Source organism: Colobus angolensis, unplaced genomic scaffold (genome assembly GCF_000951035.1).
Source record: "Colobus angolensis palliatus isolate OR3802 unplaced genomic scaffold, Cang.pa_1.0 Scaffold155, whole genome shotgun sequence".
Lineage (NCBI taxonomy): Eukaryota > Metazoa > Chordata > Mammalia > Primates > Cercopithecidae > Colobus > Colobus angolensis.
The window spans coordinates 4656049-4676766 of NW_012114655.1; the positions used below are offsets into that span (position 1 = coordinate 4656049).

Genomic DNA, 20718 nt, shown 5'->3' on the forward strand with positions numbered 1-20718 from the left:
ACGTCGGTCGCGGGACCGCCCGGAGCTCCCGGCATTGGCTGGGAAGTCGATTGTCTCGGGCGGCTGCTGTTGCACTTAGGCTGGGTCTCAGAGCCCCGGAGGAAGCAGGCGTGTGTTGAATTTCTTTCTGCCCCTCACCGTGGAATAAACAGGAAGCGAGGAGCACCCAGCCCGGCCCGGCACTTGCCTTTGTGAAGGGGTCTGCCCTGCGCAGCCTTTAGGAGGCTTCCTCGGGACCCCTGCCCGGTGCGCCGCCCGGGTGGGCCTGGGGGCGCGCCCTGTGAGTACACCGGTGGAAGGCAGTGGGCTCGGCTTAGGTTAAATCGCTGTCGTGGCGGAGAGGGCATTTGCTTGTTTTTAAACTTTTTTTTTTTTTAATTGGAAAAGGAGGGGGTTTCCCGATGAGGCAGAGGTTTTCAGGACGACAGGGACGGGTGGTGGGTGGGCGGCACCGGGAGAAGGCGCATCCGAGAGCACCGTGTTCTTGGGTCACCTACCTGGAGGGACACCTCGTCGCCAGTCGGGGCAGCTAGAAGCTCTTTAAAGCAAGCAGGGCTCCTTCGCTCTGCCCCGGCACTGGAATGATTGCTGTGTGCCCCTAGCCACGTGAACTAGCGTAATTTTTATTTTCCCCCCGAAATTTTTTAATTAGCTAGAATTGGATAATTTTGATTTACTTCTTTTCTTTTCCTCTGTGTCCTGGTCTGTTCCCTTCTCTTTTTCTCTTTTCTAATTATTTTGGCATCTTCTCATCCCTGGACCAGTGCTGCTTTCTAGATGTTAATTATCCTTGCAATACGTATTTATTGAGGGCCTACTATGTGTTAGGCATTGTGGGATGTGAGTTAAGAGTAGCCGTACAGAATGTGGGTTCTGAGCGCTTGTATTAGTAAGTTATTTGCAGTAGAGGTGGATAGAGATGGTGAGCAGCATTGACTCTCAAAAATAGGGTCCTTTGGCTGGTTTAGGGGTTGGTGCCTTCTCGAAGGGCTAGTGCTGGGAAGCTTCCCTTTAAAAACGGCCCTTTCTGCCGGTTTGGCTAGCCAAGAATGGCATTCCCCTCTCTGTATCTGCCCTGGAGCTTCAGGAGTGAGTATTGAATGACAGAGAAGGTTTTGCAAAGTCTGCACAGGGAGACTGCCATTGCATCAAGTCATGTCTGAATTCTGTGTATGAGTATTGTCTTTTCTAGTCTTTAACTCGAGTGTATTGTCAGCTGTAACTCTGCCTTTGTACTCTGCACAGTTCTTCTGAAATACAGTCTTTGTGTTCAGTCAAGGATCGTAGTGTCAAATCTGAGTCATTACATAGACAAATGAGGACATCTGAGTATTACCCATGTATATTTATTGAATTATACTTGGTTTCCCATCAACCCTTGAAATGTTATTTGATGGACCTTTCTAAGCAGTGCTTTTTAAAACAGGGGGCTAACTTCCTTATGGTCTTTGAAAGCTTAATTCTTTTTAAGAGCTTCATTTTGCTATTGACATTGAACACACTGTTAGGAATTAGGGCTGGGAATGTAAATGCCAGTAAGGGATTTGCTGTAATGGAATTGTAGCTACCTTCCTCCCTTGTTTTAAAAGACCTCTCTAATTTCTTAACGTTCTGCTGTTACCCTTGGAAGGGCTTGCCATTGTTGGCCATGGTCCTGGTTCGTGTAGGTTTGTATTTACATTGGAGAAGACTCTTCCCGGCAGGTTTTTAGGGCTGCCTCTTGAATCCTCTCGTGGGCTTGGATTGCAGGACCACAGCCCTGCAGTGGAACACAGCCAGTGCCAGCTGCTTATTAAGGGAAATTGTGCCAATTTGTTGGCACATTATTTGAGACTCCTCCACCCCACCCCACTCCCACTGGAGTATATACATACATAGACAAATATTTATTTTCCCCCAACTGCTGACAGTGTTCTAAGAATAGTTTTCTTGCCTGGCACGCGGAGAGCAAGGGCCCGTCTGCAGAGGTGTTTACAGTTTGGGACTGTGCTGTAGTCTTGGTTGACTTAGCAGCCTGGCAGATCAGCCTCACAGCTCCTGGGACGCTCTCTGTTTTTCCTCTGGGCTGCCGCAGGGGTAACCTCCCTGTCCGATAGGGAAACACGGTCAGAGGAGAGTAACTTTTGCTCCTTGTGGGTAGTTTCTGGCAGGCAGTCCAGCAGAGACCCCTGAGCTGCTGACCTCTTTGCATGTAGCCAGCATAAAGTCTCCTTCTGGTGGTGTGTGGGAGGTGACTGCTCTACGTCATCATGTAAAACCAAAGCCACCTCAGGGCTCCGGGCAGGATTCTTGCAATTGTAGACTGCTCTGATCTTTCTGGTAGTCCTTGCCCTGTTTCTTCTCATCTTTCTTTGGAATCTGGGCTTATCCAGTCTCTGTGATGTGTCCTTTCTGTGTAAGAGTTAATAGAGAAGGAAAAATAAGTTATCACTCAAGAAGTGGTAAAACAGTGTAAAAGAAGAGCATACTATTTTAACCTGGAAAAATTTTTGGAAATATTTAACGGAATGTCTAGGGGCACATGGATATTAAATGTGAATAGCAGCAAATTTGCTATGTAGTCCAAAATTATTCTTTCCTTCCTTCCTTCCTCTCTGTCTCCTTCCGTATCTCCCTCTGTGTCTTCCTATTTTTAGGGCTCAGAAAAAAATCTCCTGGAAGCCATTATTTTCTGATGTCAAAGAGACGTTCTGCCTACATGAACTGTGTTAGTCTAGAATTACATCTTGACCTATATTATGGGTGTGCATGGGAGGTGAATCTTAAGTTTCAAAATAGAAATGCAAAGGTTCTGCCTACTATTGGAAAATTCAGGCCACAAGACCTGCCAGTTTTTAGGGAGATTTTTTTTGGGGGCATTGTTTGCTTCGTTGTTAGGCAAGGAAAGGACTGAAGCTAGTACCTGTACTATTAATCACTCTGAAAATATTGGGTTTGAATTTCCGGTTAATGTCGTTTTTTTTTCCATCACAGGAGGAATTGAAAACGATGTCTGTGTTGTCACATATCCGTGTGATTTAAGAATGGATTTTGCTTTTCTTTGAGTTCCCACTAAAAATGGTACTTTGGCCTTTTAAGCTGTTTTTGTGAAGACTTCTTTCCACCAAGCTTGTTTTCCAGATAGGTCTTGAAGATTACAAAGAACATAGATATAATTTCTCCCTTGATTGGCAGCTGCGAGCTTTCCCGGACAAAAATAATGCTGCACTGTGCCAAATGGTTGACTTTTCTAGAATAAAAACTCTAAAGGGTATGCAAAAAGTCCTCTGGTTAATATATTGGCATTCCCAGAACCCACTAACACTCCGGCAGTCTGCCAGACTCCACTTAACGAGGACACAGAATGCCTGGCTCAATCCCCATGAGCAGACGGGGGTGCGGTCTGGATGTCCACACCCTTTATTAATTTTTAATGACTGTACTTTTGTTTTGCAGATTTTCCTCTGCACCCCCTTCTCAACCGTCTCCTACAACGTCACTCCCCCCATCCATTTATTTACTCATTTACTTGGCATCGGAAAAATGTCGAGCGGTTCAGGGTTAAGAGTCCTGCTGAGGGATCATTTCTGTTTGCATGGGTTCTTTTGTTGTTGGCTTTTTTTCTTTTTCTTCCTTTTTTTTTTGGAAGAGGAAGAGAGAAAAGGAACAGAAAAGGTAACAACTTTTTTTTTTTTTTAAGGATGCTTTATTGTCTGCTGGAAAAAGAGAAGCATTTACGAAACTTTAAGTTTGTCAGACAGTTTATGTGACAGTGCAAGTTGGTGCTTGCCAAGCTCCAGACAGATTGTTAATGTTACATGACAGGGATAAATAAATTACCGCTGTCTGCAACACGCTTGCACTGCAAACGCACTCTGCAGCCGGCGGCCGGCTGGGCGCCGCTCATGGGCCTGGTGTGCAGGCAGCTGCGCAGAGGGCCTCTGCCTGCCGCCTTGAATGCCTCGGTTCGGAAATGAAAAGGATGTGCCTTGCTTTTATTTTTGGCTCTACTGCAGGGCAGTAGAATCCGAGGAGCAACTCTGTCCTTTCTTTGGCTAGGCTGCTCCGCCTTCTCCCCTGTGCTGGCCCCACCTCTGGTCCACACGCCTGTTCTTCCTCTGAGCTGGGAAAGCAGGCATCTAGCTTCTTCCCAGGAGACTTCAACTTTGTTCTTAGCTGCCCAGGGCCTAAAGTATCTCAAAGCCAAGTTTCAGGCTGTTTACAGTTGTGTTATTTCTACAGGTGCAGACACTGAGAACAAATTGTCTGCGATAGATAAGCCTGTACTGGCCTGGGAGGGCCTGGGTGGCACTCCTTGGGCATAATGTACTTTCATCTGGGCAATTTGGAAGCTCAGCTGGCAGAGTGACAGGTGTAATGAACTTAATGGTCTTGCCCTAGTTGTTTGCGGACACGGCTCATGTTACAAAGCCGCCTCATACCAGGGTCCCCTGCCAAATGATTTGCTCTTCTCGTTGTGGATGGGACTTGGAGACTGGACGACTGAGTGGCGTTAAGGTAGGGAAGGGGGTGGGTGTGAGTGACGTGTGTGTGCCCTCATCTGCTCTGTTCCTGGGAGGACCTACAGACTCTCCCGAAGGTAGGCCTTGAGAGAAAGATCCTTCCCACTCACAGTGGCTTGCCGTCCTCCGCGCCAGGTGTCAGGAGGACACTTTGTGCAGATGTGCTTCGACTTCCTGCCTCTGGGGTTTGTAGAAGGGCAGGGTTTCTGCCACGTTGTGTGGCTTCCTGTGTGCTGCCGCCTGGCTGCTGGGATTCTCCAGAAGAGGGCTGGGCCGGCAGTGCACAGCCAGGCATTGTTCTCAGAGTCCGTGGCCCCGGGGACCAGCAACCTGTGCACAGAGCTGCAAGGGAACTTCCGTTGGAAAGTCTCGCTGCTTCCGAAGGCAGACGCTGGGGAGGCTGTAGGAGGCCAGGCTGCTTTCCGAAGGGCTCCCTGACCTCTAATGAGGGCACGTGGGCAGATAATAATAACAGCAGCTCCAAGTGCTCCTGTAGCCTCTCCTGTGTGCCAGGCTCTGTTCTGAGGGCTGCCATGCACTGATTCACTAATCTAATCCTCACAGCGGCCCTGTGACGAGCGTCCTCCTGCCATCCCCATGTTACAGAGACGTCAAGACATTGCCCAGAGTCAGCCACCGTGTGAGTCAAGGGTGGGGCAGCTTAGGCAGTATGGCTCCAGGTTCTGGGATCTGCCTCTGGACCTAAATGAGGTGGGGCCTGGGTCAGGAATTCTTCATCTGGGGCCACTTGCTGGCAGGGTACCATTCTTCTCTTGTTCCCATACAGATCCCACTGGGACGCTAACCAGCCGGCAAGTTCAGGGTTTCGTCCTTCTTGCCTCTCCGCTGTGGCCCTCCCTGTCCAACTCCCTCCCCTGTTTTTAACCCAAATCTCTGCTCTCTGCCTGTCTTGCCTGTGGCAAGAGCCTCGGTTTTGAGGACTTGGACCATGGCAGCTTTCTCTGCCCACCTTATCCCTTGAGTTCCTTGAGAGAAAGACAAAGCAGCAATCAGTAGGAGTGTTGGTATTGCCAGATATTTCTTCTGCACTGGTCCTTGAAACCGCTTCCCCCAACCTCCCCCGTGGCACCTCGGGATGTAGCCTGGTGGAGTGTGACTGCCCGGTTCCTGGGAGCAGCTAACCGCCTGGGTCTGGGGGTGTGTGCTGGTAATGCCCCCGCCAGCTGTCTCTTCACCGGGGAGGATCCAGTTCATCCCAGGACAAAGAGCGCTACGGTTTCTTTCTTTTTGTTTGTTTTTGTTTTTTTTGAGATGGAGTCTCACTCTGTTGCCCAGGCTAGAGTGCAGTGGCACAATCTCGGCTCACTGCAAGCTCTGCCTCCCGGGTTCATGCCATTCTCCTGCCTCAGCCTCCCGAATAGCTGGGATTACACACGTGTGACACCACGCCTGGCTAATTTTTTTGTATTTTTAGTAGAGACAGGGTTTGACTGTATTAGCCAGGATGGTGTCGATCTCCTGACCTCATGATCCGCCCCCCTCGGCCTCCCAAAGTGCTGGGATTACAAACGTGAGCCACCGCACGTGGCCTACAGTTTCTTTAAAAATGAAAAAAAAGTTATCCCATCTTTAAGAGTCTCTCTTTTTTTTTCTTAGGTAGAGTCTCCCTTTATTACGCAGGCTGGAGTACAGTGGTGCAATCTATCTCAGCTCATTGCAACCTCCGCCTCCCTAGTTCAAGCGATTCTTGTGCCTCCTAAATCGAGTAGCTGGGATTACAGGCATGCACCCCTACACCTAGCTATTTTTTGTATTTTAGTAGAGACGGGGTTTCGTCATGGTGGCCAGGCTGGTTTCACACTCATTACCTCAAGTGATCTGCTGGCCTCAGCCTCCCAAAGTGCTGGGATTATAGGTGTGAGCCACTGCGCCCGGCCAAGAGTCTCTGTTTTGCTCCATGGGGTATAGGTAAATGAATCATGCATATTGACTTGTACATCCTGTGAAATGTTGTCCACCTTGGACAAGCTAAATCTTCGAGATTGTGGGACCTAAAGGGAGTACCTAAGAGATGCACATATCATGAGTCTAGCAGGACAGTCAGCTCTTTGCAGACTGGTCCACAGTAACAGGCAGGAAAGCGTGTCCCTCACAGCTCTTGAGCCACCCCCAGCTGCTGGGATGGATGCTGACCCCTGTGTAGATACTGCTGAGCGTCCCACATGTTGCAGGGCATTTCTAAGCCTTTGTGGCGTTTGATCTACAGGCTAGCCTGGCATGGGGCTGGTTAAGTTACGGTTGAGGAGGTGAAGACCTCTGGAGAGACTGTCCTGGTCCAGGCCCTGTCTGCTCTGTCCACAGCTCTGAGCAGCAGCACATTGTCAGGACCCAAGATACAAGGCCTGTCTTGGGGTAGCTGCTCCTGGCGGTATCTGTGGGACAAATAACGTCGTCTTTTGCTGATTACATGTGTACTGAAGAGAATTAGGAAATAGGGAAAGAAGGAAGACAATACAAATCCCTGAAATTATCTATGATCTCACTGCTAGAGATGATTAGTAGGTTAGTAGATTCCAGGTTTATTGATTAATTAGAAAGTAATTTATGTACTTTTTAAGAAGCTTAGCATTCTTTCATGAACATTTTTCATGTGATTTAAATATTCTCCAAAATCCCACTTCTGGACTGTAGAACATTCTATTCTATGGTTATATTGTTATTTTTTTAAAACCAGTTTTAGGACATTGAGGCTGTTACCAGTTTTCTGTTATAGATATGATTGCATTGAATATCTTTAAGCATTTAAAAAAAAAATCTATTACATAACTTTATAATTAAAAAAAATGGAGATGGGGTCTTGCTCTGTTGTCCAGGCTGGAGAGTGGTGTGATCTCGGCTCATTGCAACTGCTGTTTCCCTGGCTCGTGGCATCCTCTCCCCTCAGCCTCCTAAGTAGCTGGGACTACAGATGCTGCCACACTTGCTTTTTGTTTTTGGTAGAGGCTGGGTTTCACCGTGTTGCCCAGGCTGGTCTCAAACTCCTGGGCTGAAGCAATCTTCCCGCCTTGGCCTACCAGGGTGCTAGGATTATAGGTGTGAGCCACTGTGCTTGGCCTGAACTTTTTTTTTTTTTATTTGGGTATATTCTTAAAAGGGAAATTAGGGGGTATAAGACTCTTCAGGGTCCTCCAAAAATATTGCCAGATGGGGCTTTCAGAATGGGAGAAGCAACCTACATTCCTGCAGACAAGAGGGTGACTGAACCCTTGTCAATGCCGAATATTATTTTAAAAACCTTTGCAAATTTGGCAGTAAACGATATGATGTTTAAATTTTCTTTCCTATCTTTTTATTTTGAAAATCTGACTTTGTATCATCTGGGTCATCGATGAAAAGAGTTTTGCTGTTTGCTAGAATTTTGTGAAGGCCAGACATCATACTGTCAGTGGATGATCTCAGTAGGTGGGGTAAGACCTTTGTGCTTTGTAAAATTCGAGTTAAGTAAAATAAAGTAGAAGCAAATTCTACTCAGGTAGGTTCAGGGCAGTAAACATTCTAATAACATGTCTTTTAAGCAAATTACAGGATATGATGGGCACAGACTGCTCTTGGTCTTCCCCCAGCCCCCTCATCCTCCCTCTTTAGGGGTAGCCTTGAACTCGCAATGGAGAATGAGGGCAGGAGAGGGTGGAGTCAGCACCTGGCTGTTGGGATAGCCCCACCATACCTTGTTCCGTCGCTTCTCTTCGTGTCAGATGACCCCTGTTGGACCTCACGCTCTTCGCTAGTCTTGCCCCTAAGGACGCAGACAGAACATTCATGATCCTCCATACTCCATGCTTGTGTCGTCTGTGGAGGACCTCCACTTCCTCTGCAAATGTGCTGAAGTTTTCTGCTTTCCTCCGAGGCATCAGCCCTGCCAGAGCTGCAACAACTGTGAACAGGGCCTGACCTCCTAAGCTGTTGCTCCTAAAGCTTGAGAGAGATGAAAAATCACTTTACTAGGTGGTGATGAACTAATGAAAGACAGTCTTTCATTGAGGGGTTGGAAACGGCTGGAATGGAGGGTGCTTACCGTGCTGGAGGGAGCAGCATGGCACCACTTTTTCTAGGCCTGGCATGATCAGTGTGGTTTTGTTCACAGGCACCTGAGCGTATCAGGTGGGGAGACCCCCATGTACTATACAAGGCGCTCACCTGCTCTTGTGTGTGCTGGGGATGCACCTCCCCCGGCGTTGCCTGGTGGACAGTGAGTGGGCCCCACAGGACCTGGTGGGCACATGTATTAGTCCGTTCTCATGGTGCTATGAAGAAATACCCGAGACTGGGTAATTTGTAAAGAAAAGAGGTTTAATTGACTCACAGTTCCACATGGCTGGGGAGGCCTTGGGAAACTTACAGTCATGGCGGAAGCGGAAGCAAACATGTCCTGCTTCACTTGGCAGCAGGAGAGAGAAGTGCAGAGTGAAGGAAGGAAAAGCCCCTTATAAACCCGTCAGATCTCGCAGAAGCTCACGATCATGAGAACAGCACGGGGGAGCCGCTCTCATGATCTGTTCCCTTCCCGTGAGGTCCCTCCCCCAGCCCATGGGGATTACAATTTGGATTACAATTCAAGGTGGGATTTGGGTGGACACAGAGCCCGAACATAGCACAGTCTGTGTTCTGTGCCAAAGCTTTCAAGGAGGTGCCTAGGTGTGTGAGCCTGGGCTCTGCAGGTGCAGGTGGCGGAAGCTCAGCTGGCGATGCCGTGCCCCATCTCCCTGGGCTGAGACTGCAGACTAGGTCCTTCTCAGCTCTGCCTGGCCTGTCGTCAGCACCACACTCTGTCCCAGGTGCACACCTGCCCTCACCTGTGGCAGTGCCAAGACCTTGGAGATGGATTCCAAAAGGCTGGAGATGGGATGAGGCCCGCGGAGTGGAGATGGAGTGTGCTGAGGGCTGCTAATGGGGTGGCAGTCCTCCAGTGGTCTGGCCAGTGGGGTCCCTCAGTGTCTTTGGGGGAGCACACCGCACACCTCTGCTATAGTCCTTAGCGGTTCTCCATTTTCCCCAGCAAGGTGGTGGCTGTGATGTCACTGGGAGGGTGCTTGCCATTGAACCAGGGGGCTTTGGGTGCCTGACAAATCCACCTTGTGTTCTTGTGTTTGTTACTGGCTGAGGCGTGCAGAGCTGACTGATTTCTGTCTGATTTGACCTTGCTGTCTGGCTTGCTCCTGCAACACAGTCCCTGCTTTCCTAGTGGGGACAGGGGCCTTCTGGACACGACGTGTGCAGGACTCGAGGAAATGTCGGCAGTTGGTTGGCTTGGTTGAATATTTGTTTTTCTGCTACTTTGGCTATTAAGATAAATCTTGAACCCTAGGCCAGGCACAAGGCTGGATTTTGAGACCAGCCTGGGTAGCATAGTAAGACCCTATCTCTACAAAAAAAAATTCAATAAAATTGTGCCCCTAAAACACTTAGCTTTCCTCCTATTGGTGTTTGACTATGACATTCAAGATTGTTTACTTCTAAACTAGAGGTCCTGGGATTTTGCATTTTTTCATCTGAAGAGTAATGTAAAAATAATAAATGTTGTCTATGTACAGTTACAACTAGCTATATGTGGTAGGTTTAGTCCAGAAAAATCTTGACATTTGTTTTCTGATAAAGCTGAACTTTAAATGAAGCAGAGCAGTTGTTATCTGATGGGGCTCTTGGGGCATTACCCTCTCATGTGAATCCTCGTCCTTCGGTTGCTGTAACATTGTTTGTCTGTTGGAGTTTTGTAGCCGGGACGCATTTATGTGTCTGAGGGAATGGCTTCTGTTCTGCCATCTGCGTGGAGGAAGCTGCTCCCATTGGACCCACCGAGGAGGCAGCGTCCAGGCTGAAGCACCGGCCTGTGTGTCAGCTGCACGGGGTGACTGTATCACCTGCAGTGTGCTTGGGAGAATTCGGGTAAACGCGCTGCCTCCTGGCTTCCTGAGGGCTTGCCATGGGCAGTTGCCCAGTCGTCCTTCTAGCCGTCCCTTCTGGGCCCCTGTGCTGTGGGGCCCCTTGGAGGCCGTGCAACCTGGGGAAGGTCACTGACTCTAGGTCTCAGTTCACCCTTCTCTGAAATAGCTGTTTGCCCACCTCGTAGGTTTTTGAGAGGATTAGATAAGATCATATGTATGCAGATGAGGTGGGACAGGGCAGCTACCACAGTGAGTCTCAGTAAAAGGCATCTCGTGAGCCACGTGTGTACTTGTGAGACATCTGCCCGGCGCTGGCACAGTCAAGAGACCCAGTTCCCACCTTTCGGGGACATAGAGACCAAGGAGAAGATAGAGTATGTGTGGTGGAAGCAATTAGCAAGTAAGAGTGGTTTTACAATCACGTCTTGAACTAAGCAGTTTTTCAAGAAAGGCTTTTGATGGGGGGGGAGTGAGGCCCCCAGGCCCAGAGGTGGCGGCTCTGACGCCTCCTTCGCTCCCTCCCTTCCCTCTCCTTCTACTCTTTCCTCTTCTGTGCATTTTTATGGAGCGCTCAGGATGTCCATGCACTAGGCACTAGATAAAGACATGGCTCTGTCCCCAAACCGGTGGAAGACAGGTGTGCCCACGGTTGCCACACAGGGCTAACGATCGCACCAGGGAGACAGAGGAAGATGTGAGTAGACCTGCTGTCTCCTGACTTCCCGAGGGCTCAGTGTCCTTTGGTCAATCAATGGAGACTTCATGGAGGAGGCCACATGCTGTTGTCTGAATGTCTGTGTGTCCCCGAAACTCCTCAGTTGAAACATAACTCCACTGTGGTAGTATTGAGTGGTGGGGCCTCTGGGAGGGGACTAGGTCACGAGGCTCCTCCCTCGTGTGTGGGATTAGTGCCTTTATAACAGAGGCTGGAGCAGCTTCTTCACCCCTGCCACCACTCGAGGACTCACCGAAGGCGCCATCTATGAAGAATGGGCCCTCACCACACACCGGATCTGCCGGCATCTTGATCGTGGACGTCCCAGCCTCCAGAACGGGGAGCAACACAGTTTTGCTGTTTCTAAATGACACCATTGAAGGTATTTCGTTATAGCAGCACGGCTGGACTGAGACATAGACCTTAGGCTGAGACTTAGTGTAAGAACATTTTTTTTTTTTTTTTTTTTTTAGGTGGACCAACAGGGAAAGAGTGTTCTAGGTCAGTGGGTTGAAGCAAGAAAATACTAGAGCACATATACTTATTTTTACTTTATTATTTCAAACTTTGTATATTACGTGTACAATGTACTATTACCATAGATATGTATATAATTTATAAATAAATGTACACGACCTGTGTGCTTAGACATTTTTGCTTGTAGGAGTATATACTTCAGAAAATTGGGGGCCCACAGGCGGGCAGTGGGAATATGTGTTAAGACAGCGGAAGGCAGGGCAGGCCATGCATGGCCGCAGGTAGGGAAAGAGGTGGGAGGGTGTCTGCGGGTGTCATGGGTAGATGCTACTGCTTACAATGCCTGAAATTTCAAACTCAGACTCTAAATTACTTTTGTAGCTTTTAGTTGTCGTTAACCCAAAATCCGTGGACCACATATTGCTCCTTTGCCGCCCTGACTCTCCTAGGCTCCTCTTTCTGGTCCGTCCCATCTGAACCCTCGAGGGCGAATCCTGACACAGGTCAGGGAGGGATTGGATACACCAGTTTAGTTATCAGAAATGTTGACAGGACTGCTTTATTTGTGTGGAGAAATCTTCCTTAGGAGGGTGAGATTATTGATCCATGCTCGGAGCAGGGGCACCCTTTTAGGGCCCACATGCATTTATAAGAATGGAGACTTGTCATTTGGTGAAGCTCATTCCGGACGTCCAGGGTGCTGCGGGGCTGCAGGGGTGGGTGAAGTTCTTTCTCTGCCTGCGTGGAATGCACGCCACGGGCGGCAGCGTCTTCAAGTTCAGAGGCATGTAGATGTCTGTGGGTGAGGCAAAAGGCAGGTGGTGTGGGAGGAAGTGGGAGGGAGAAGGGCAAGAGGGGTCTGGACAGGTTTTGCTTGAGAAGAACTGGCAGTGGACACATGGCTTGTGTGAAAGGTGGGCATACACAGAAAGGCCAGAGGCTTGTGGGAGCGTGAGTGAGCCGAGCACGGGGCACTGCGCTTGGTGAGCGTGTCGGGTGGCCTTTGCCTTTTGGGTCACCATCCCCCGACTGCAGCCCTGCCCGAGGGAGTGGGAGTCTGGTTCTGGTGTGGAGTGTTTCTTCCCATCTTTGTTGAAAACCAAATCAACCAGCCACGAATGGTAAAGAAAAACAAGCCCGTTAGAACAGCTACCTGGATTTCATATCGGATTGTTTGCAGTGGGGAGCTCTGTCTCAACCACAGTGCTTTAATAGTTGATATTTGTTTACATTTCACAAAATGCTTAAATTTCATACTCCATGCAGTTCACGCCAGGAAGCCAGGTTTATCACTTTCACATGGGAATAATAATGCCTTCTTATTTGCAAAACGTGTAACTATTTAAAGCTTTCACAGACAACATCTAATTTCATGTTCCTTGGCTTTAAGGAACAAATAATTAATGAAATGTACATAGAAGTACAATTAATGGATTTGTTTCTTCTTCTCTAATGTGGCTATTAGCTGAATGGGGAATTCAGGTCAGAGTTTATGTGATTTTAATGTGTGAAACCTAATTGGAAAGTGAGGCCCAGTGGTTCTCCAAGCCACATAGCGGGCTGTTTTCTGAAGGCCACTGGTCCCAGGGATGGCAGCTTGGTGGCTGGGCAGGCACCCACCCAGTCGATGTCATTTTGGGAGGAAGGGTGTAGCACTAGAAACGGAATTCAAGGATACACATAGTTACATCAAGGAGGCTGAAGGGGCAACCCGGGTGGGCCATGCAGGATGGAGTGTGGCCTGGGTACGGTGCAGGCTGGGGCCACCGCAGGGGCCTGCTCTCATCTCCTCCCTGTTGGAGGAGCATCTTCTGGGCACTCTTATGGGACTTAGGAGTATGTCCTAGGTCCTGAGCAGTGCAGAGACTCGGCCTGGTGCCAGCGGTGGGGTGGGTCCACCAGTGTGGCCCCTCTCCTGTCTGTCCCATTCACCTTCTGCCTCTGTCTGCTGCATGTGCCCCTTTTTGCCTGGCATGGTTTGCGCTTCTGTCCTGGTACAGTTTGTTCGGCTGTGGATGCGAGGTGACTTCAGTTCCGTTTCTCCCCTTTCAACAAAATCGCCTTCCTTCCCCGCCTGGCCTTGTCCGGTGGGTGGCTGCTGCTGCCCCGTGCTGTGGCCTTTGCTCCAGGCCGCCGCTGGGCTCCACAAGCCTCTGTGTCACCTCTTGCTGTCGCATCTTTCCCCAGCTCAGCTATTCACTGTTGTCTGCGGCTCTGACTCTTCCGCTCTGGCTGCCAAGTCCTCTGATCCCCTGCTTGGTTCCAAGTGGAAGTCGTGTGTGCTGTTCACACTGGCTTCGCAGCTTCCTGCTCTCTCCTCCACAGCCGGGGAAGCGCCGCCTCCAGCCATGCTCCCTGGAAGCTGCGTGTGGGAGAGGCGTGTGCCGGCTGGGACGCCTGTCGGAACTCAGCTCTGGACCGGAAGCTGACAGTGGACACAGAAGTCTGCCATGTCTGCTGGCTCTCCCTGGGGTGGTCCTCCTGGTTCCCTGAAGGGAACAGGAGCCAGCGTCCTCATGACCAAAGCTCCAGCTCGTTGTTCCAATGATGAGGTGGCAGGTGGAGTGCTTTCTCATCTCCCCTGGTAATTAGTTGTGGGATCAATGAGGACTCCAGAGGATGGCAGAGGGTCTGCTTGTTGCCACACACAGTGTGTTAGGGGCAGAGCTTGCCACCAGTGGCTCCACCTCTGTTGCAGGCGCCTGCCCTGAAGGACATGAGCGGGTGGGGTGCTCTTGCGTCTGCTTAGACACGGGTCACTGGCTGCTAAGAAGGCAAATACCATGCCATTTGAATATATTCTCTGCTGCTGGATGAGGTAGTGCTGCTGCGATGTAGCAAATGCATTGGCTTGCTGACTGTTAAGAGGTGGCATCAGGGGACCCTCTGGCCTGCTTTCGCGTTGGCAGAGGGGCCCACTGCTCACAGCCCAGGAAGGGGCGGGAGAGCTGTGTTTGGAAGGGGGCCAAGGGAGCCGCCGCCCTCTTACTGGAAATATTCTCCATTCTGTGACCAGTTCGTCACTGTCTCTGGTGCTGTTTTATGGAAACCTTCTCTAAGCAAAGATGTCTGTGAGTATTTTTTCCCCCTCCCTCCCGGGGTGATGCAGGGAGAGCAGAACCTGCTGGTAAGGTGTGGCCAGCTTCAGAGGCCAGAGAACAGGGTCTCTCCCTTAGTTGTCAGTGGAGAGAGGTTTCTGAGCCTAGAACCTTATACTCACAGCTGGAGAGCTTAGAGGCAGAGTTGTGTCACAACTATTGAGACTGATTGTGTATTTCCATTGAGGACCTTGGCCCGGAACTGCAGACCCCAGGCTTCTACACCTACCTGCCTACCAGGCGTCTCTACTCATAGGCACCTCCAAGTCAGCATGTCTGAGACTGAACGCTTACTCCCCCACCTGCTCCTCCCTGCCCCTCAGCTCCCGAGCCCTGTCACTCCCTCACTGTCCCGTTCCAGTCACCAGCATCCTTGTGTGCCCGGAAATTCAGGCCACACATCTCAGTCCCATTCCAGTCACCAGCATCCTTGTGTGCCCAGTGATTCACATCTCAGACGCTTCTTTCATTACCTTTTCCCATAGCCCAGTCCATGTTTGAAACCTGTTTTTTCTGCCTCCGGTGTTCATCCCAATCTGATCACTTTTCACTGTCGCCACCAGCAGTGCTCGTGTGTCCTCTGTCCCTGGGTTTCTGCAGGGCCTCTGACCGGGTGCCGTCCTCCCCACCCGCGGTAATCTGGTCTGGATGCAGCAAGTGACCTTTGTGATCCTCAATCCTGGATGGCGTGCCCCATGCCCCTCGGGCCTCCCTCCTGCTGAGGCTCCTCACCCACGCACCTCCTCGCCCCACAGGCCTCTGTGGTTGCCCTACCCAAAACTCTCCCTGGCTTTGCCCTCGGAGGCCTTCCCTGGCCCATATGTCTCCTCACGGGGCCTGGTCATTGTGAGCTCCAGGAGGGCAGTTGTCTTCTTGTCCCTGTCCTGGCCCAGCATCGGTCTGCCAGGACTGTTTGTTGAATAAACAGATGGACTTGCAAGCAGGCACCCTGGCCAGGGGAGGACAGTGGGCAGGTCCACAGACTCACAAGCCTGGATGGGGCTCTGGACTCCTCCCTTCTGTCAACTCCTGGGTGGGTGCCAGGTGTGGGTGCAAGGCCATCTCGTCTGAGCCTCTATGGGTCAGGACAGGCCTCAGTGCACACAGAGGGTCCTGCAGAAAGGCTGAATTATGAGCAGCAGTGAGAGGGATGCTCCCTTCCTTCTGTGAGCCCTGCCCCGCCCCATGGACTGCTACTCACCTACGTTACCTTCTTATTTTACTGTTTTCCCCTAAGTAAACTACCTACCAGAAACCAGGAGAAGCGATTGTTTTCCAGACCAACTTTTGCCCTTCCCTTCTCTCCTCCCAAACTTAACTTGCTGGCTACATACATTTTGGATAAATTGCTTATTTATTTGCTTAGAAACCAATTTATCAAGCTGTAAAAAAAATCATCAGATTAGGCCGGGCACGGTGGCTTATGCCTGTAATCCCAGCACTTTGGGAGGCCAAGGCAAGTGGATCACTTGAGGTCGGGAGTTTGAGACCAGCCTGACCAACATGGAGAAACCCTGTCGCTACTAAAAATACAAAACATTAGCTGGGCGTGGTGGCACATGCCTGTAATCCCAGCTGCTTGGGAAGCTGAGGCAGGAGAATTGCTTAAACCCAGGAGGCGGAGGTTACAGTGAGCCGAGATCGTGCCACTGCACTCCAGCCTACGCAACAAGAGCAAAACTCCATCTCAAAAAAAAACAAAAACAAAACAAAACATCAGATTATTAAAGTTTATTAAATTCCTCATATGTAGATGCCTTCTCTTTAGATGAGAAGTCTCTATCATAACTTTGATTCTCCTAAGCAGTTTTCCTGTGTTCTTGGGATCAGGAAAAGTTCAAAGTAGAGAAAATGATGGTCTGTGAATCTCTTTTCCATCTTTTCAAAGAAGACTAAATGTTCGACAGCTACCTGGAAGTCTGACTCACCCTCCAGGCATCTGACTGTGCTTTTATTCTGGTATTAGTTCTGTTGCCTTGGATTTAAAATCCACAAGGATTGTGAAAACCAAGTGTGGAAGAAGGAGAAAAACCTGAAAAAAACCCCACATTCTAAGTAGCGGTGAGGACTATTGCAATTCATTCCTACTGGTGGCCTTGAGCCTGTGTGATAGACCAGTAGCCACGTTGCAGATGCAATCAGCCTTGGTTGGATGAGTCGATTTTATTTCCTTCCCAGTCTGAGGACACGTCTGCAGTCCGGCCCGGGGGAAGTGTCCGTCCAGCCCTGGTTGGGTTGCTTTTCTTGCAGGCTGGGCTCTCATCCTTGCCTCTGTTACGAATCTGTTTGAACCTCCACCCGGAGCACAGACTGGAAGGAAGTACACCAGGACATTAAAAATAGAGGTCTTGGCATATAGTGCTAAGGGTGGTTTAAAAAATTCTGTCTTTTCATCTTTTCCATATTTTCTACAATGATCATGTGTTCCTGTTTTTATAATGAGAAAATTCCCAGTTAACTAGATTTGCTAAGGGTGTGGAATAAAAAGTCACTTTCTGAAAAATTGTGGAAAACAATTTGATGTGTGTCTTTTTAAGCATGTTGGAAGTGCGGTAGAGTTGCTATGGGGATAGCAAGGTTTACTCTCTGCAGAGAGTGGTTCCATCTGGCACCCGTCGCTCCCGAGCTGGGCTGGGCAGTTCTGTGCAGAGCAGAGTTTCTCGTTAGATGTGGAAACGGTGACACAGAGAAGCGCTGTTCCATCTTCTCCCCCCTGGAACCATCATTTCGCTTTGATCTAACAATAGAAAAACCTTTTTTTTTTTTTTGAGTCAGACTTTTGCTCTTGTTGCCCAGGCTGGAGTGCAGTGGTGTGATCTCGGCTCACTGCAACCTCCGCCTCCCGGGTTCAAGCGATTCTCCTGCCTCAGCCTCCTGAGTAGCTGGGATTACAGACATGTGCCACCACACCCGGCTAATTTTCTATTTTTAGTAGAGATGGGGTTTTTCCGTGTTGGTCAGGCTGGTCTCAAACTCCCAACCTCAGGTGATCTACCCTCCTTGGTCTCCCAAAGTGCTAGGATTACAGGTATGAGCCACCACATCTGGCCTAGAAAAACATTTTAAACTCCTTTCTGTACCCTCTGCTTCCTCTGGGTGCTGGCGTTGCCTGTGTGGGGCCCGGCCCGTGTTGATCAGTCTGGAGGGTTTCTGACCTGCTGTTGGAGTGGGCTGTCTCCTGCACATCGTGTTCTATGTTGAACTTTAAGATCACGGTTGGAATTAATTTTCTTTTGCAGACATGTTGACATCTTCCTCTGAGGTTACGTTTTAATTTCCCTTTGCTTTGTCCTTGGAACTGTGGACTCTCTCCCTCCATAGGCTTGCTTAGAACCAGCGTGGTTCCATATCGGTTTAGAGATGAGGATTGTGACATTCCATAAGGGACTGTGCTTAGGGGCACAATGTGTGCAGGTAGAGTTCTGTTTTATATTTAATGGAGAATGGAACACGGTGAACTAAGAAGCAACAGGCGTCTCTGTCTTTGTGATCTTGGGTTACCCCTGGAGGCCCCACTCTTAGGACGCATGCTGGGCGTGCTGGCTTGGGCTCTGGAGGCCAGCTTGCTTTTGTTCTGGACTGTGGCCTTTTCCAGTCTGAGTCCTGCTCCCTCATCTTGAAAATGGCATCGTGACATCTGCCTGCTTACAGGGTTACTCTGGCTGTCAGATAAGATGGTGCAGGTTCCCGCTGTGAAATGCAGGGGACTAAGTGCATCACCCCACGTCCTGGGCACTGGCAGGGTCACTGGTGTCCTGCCTGCTTCCTCCTGTGAACTGATAGGATGTGGCTCTCTGAGGCCACCGTAGATGGTCTGTTTGTCCCGAGAGCTTCTGGTTCACATGCTTAGTACTAAGGAAGGTACCGTGGTTCATGGGCTTGTGGGCAGTGACCGCCAACTGGCTGATTTGTTCTTGCGTTGGAGACAGAGGTGGTAATTTCACTCCTGGTCCCAGGGCCAAGTGGAACTGGGGTGATCTGTTCGATGGAAAAAGCAGTTAGTTGGAAGACATTCAGGGAACGTGGATTCTTGTTCCTAGCTCTGTCTCCAAGTAGTATTGTCCCCCGAGCAACCAAATTCCCTCAGTGGATATGATTGTGGGACAGCCCTGCACCAGTCACTGTGACCACTCAAGACCTCTGGCCTCAGTTTCCCCATGGAGACCCCCTTCATGGAGGCATTGCGGTCCAGCACTTTGCATGTGTCCTTCGTTTGACCCACGCAATTCATTTATGAGGTTGGGAAGTGTAGTGATCAGTCCCATTTTACAGATGAGGAAACTGGGGTCTAGGGAATTTAGCGCCTTGTCTGAGGTCACATGCTGTTAAGATCTCGTCTCTAAAATGGGAGCTGGGGGAGAGTCTGGTGGTCTCCTGGATGCCCACCCTTGGTGTGTCTGCCTCCTTGCAAAGTCACGGCGCTTGGGCTGATTGTGAAGGAAATGGACAGTGGAGTGAGGCTATTCCCAGCCATCCTTATGTACAAGCTTGCTCTGAAAATCCACCTAAAACCCCAGGAACTATTGGGAGCTGTAAACTAACAGCAGTTGCCAGAATATCTGCCTTTCCCAAGTCTAAAGGGCGTGAAATCACAGAGCCACCTAAGCATGAACCCAGGATTTCGCTTCCTTCTTTTCCAGTATTGGAACTGGAGACAGATTGCTGGATGAATGGATGAGGTTTATTGTGAAACGAGAAGGAGCGCCCTCTTAAAAGCATCCGGAGCTGGTCCTCTTCGTGCATTGCCTCTTGTTGATGATTTTTTGCTCAACTGGAAGGATATTAGAGGGGCCTGTGCTGTGCAATCTTTTACGATTTATAAGCGTCTTGAAGCACTGTCGGATGGACCTGATGCCTTCTTTATTTGGGCTGTCAGTGTTCACACAAAAGGAAGACTTTCTACATCTACTCTTTGCTCTTTCTGTGATAAGCTGGGTTATTTTGGAGAGCAGGTGGGAGAATGTGCACATGTGGGACTCAGCACCCACAGTACTGAGGGACGGCATGGTGCAGGCCAGAGGGTGTGGGCTGCAGAGTCCTGCCAGCCTGGGTTCACATCTCTGTGAGGTTTGCACCAAATCTGGGTTACTTTCAGGATCCTGGAGACACTCAATGCCTGGGGAGGGGCCTACACATAGGCAGCCTCTCCTGGGTGGTGACCACACCTGTGTTTCTGTGTGGAAATGTGTATTTATCACGTCACATTCCCGGGGAGCTCACTGAGATGCTTCCTGCTCCTATTCAACAGCCCCAGCCCCTGCTCCTGCAGGTTCTGGTGGGAGCGGGGACATTGAGATTATAGCTTGTAAGGGCAGGCGGGTGGCTCATGTCTGTAATCCCAGCACTTGGGAGGCCAAGGTGGGCGGATCACCTGAGGTCAGGAGTTTGAGACCAGCCTGGCCAATATGGTGCAACCCTGTCTCTACTAAAAATAACAAAAATTAGCTGGGCTTGGTGGTGCACACCTGTAATCCCAACTACTCAGGAGGCTGAGGCAGGATAATTGCTTTAATGCGGGAGGCAGAGGTTGTGGTGAGCTGAGATCGCACCACTGCAGTCCAGCTTGGGCCACAGAGCAAGACTCTGTCTCAAAAGAAAAAAAAAAAAAGATTACTGCTTGTAACTGCGGGCTTGAGAAAACATGTGTGACCCGCGAGGCCTGCGGTTGGAGGGGCCTGGTGTTAGGGAGAGGATACTGGAAATGTTAATGCAGCTAATCCAATGAGATTAGCCTGCTGAGCTCAGGGATTTGAGGAAACAAAGGGGAGTGCAGGGGCCACTTAGAAGTTTAAACAGACTCCCTCTCCCTTTTCACCTACGTCTTGTGTGAGGATTTCAATAGCTCCTAAATGAGCTTGCCTGAATGGCTGTGGCACTCTTTTAAATTCTAATTAGCTAGTGAATTAACCAGGATGAATTTTGATTAGTCAGAATGAATTATAGGTATTAATGATCATACAGTCTTGGAGCAAATGAAAGTAGCAGTTGTCCAGAGGGTGCTTGGGCCAGCCGTCCTGCCGGAG

The 20718-nt window shown here is 49.8% G+C and overlaps 1 protein-coding gene across 2 annotated transcripts in view; it reads left to right on the forward strand.

Annotated features, from left to right (window-relative positions):
* The first annotated feature begins 22 nt into the window (after positions 1-22).
* The window catches only part of LDLRAD4 (low density lipoprotein receptor class A domain containing 4), a 435244-nt gene continuing 414548 nt past the window's right edge, over positions 23-20718 (forward strand). For both annotated transcript variants that reach the window (XM_011936638.1, XM_011936639.1), the window contains exon 1: positions 23-280. The gene's annotated coding sequence lies outside the window, so the exon portion shown is untranslated. The remainder of the gene's footprint in view (positions 281-20718) is intronic.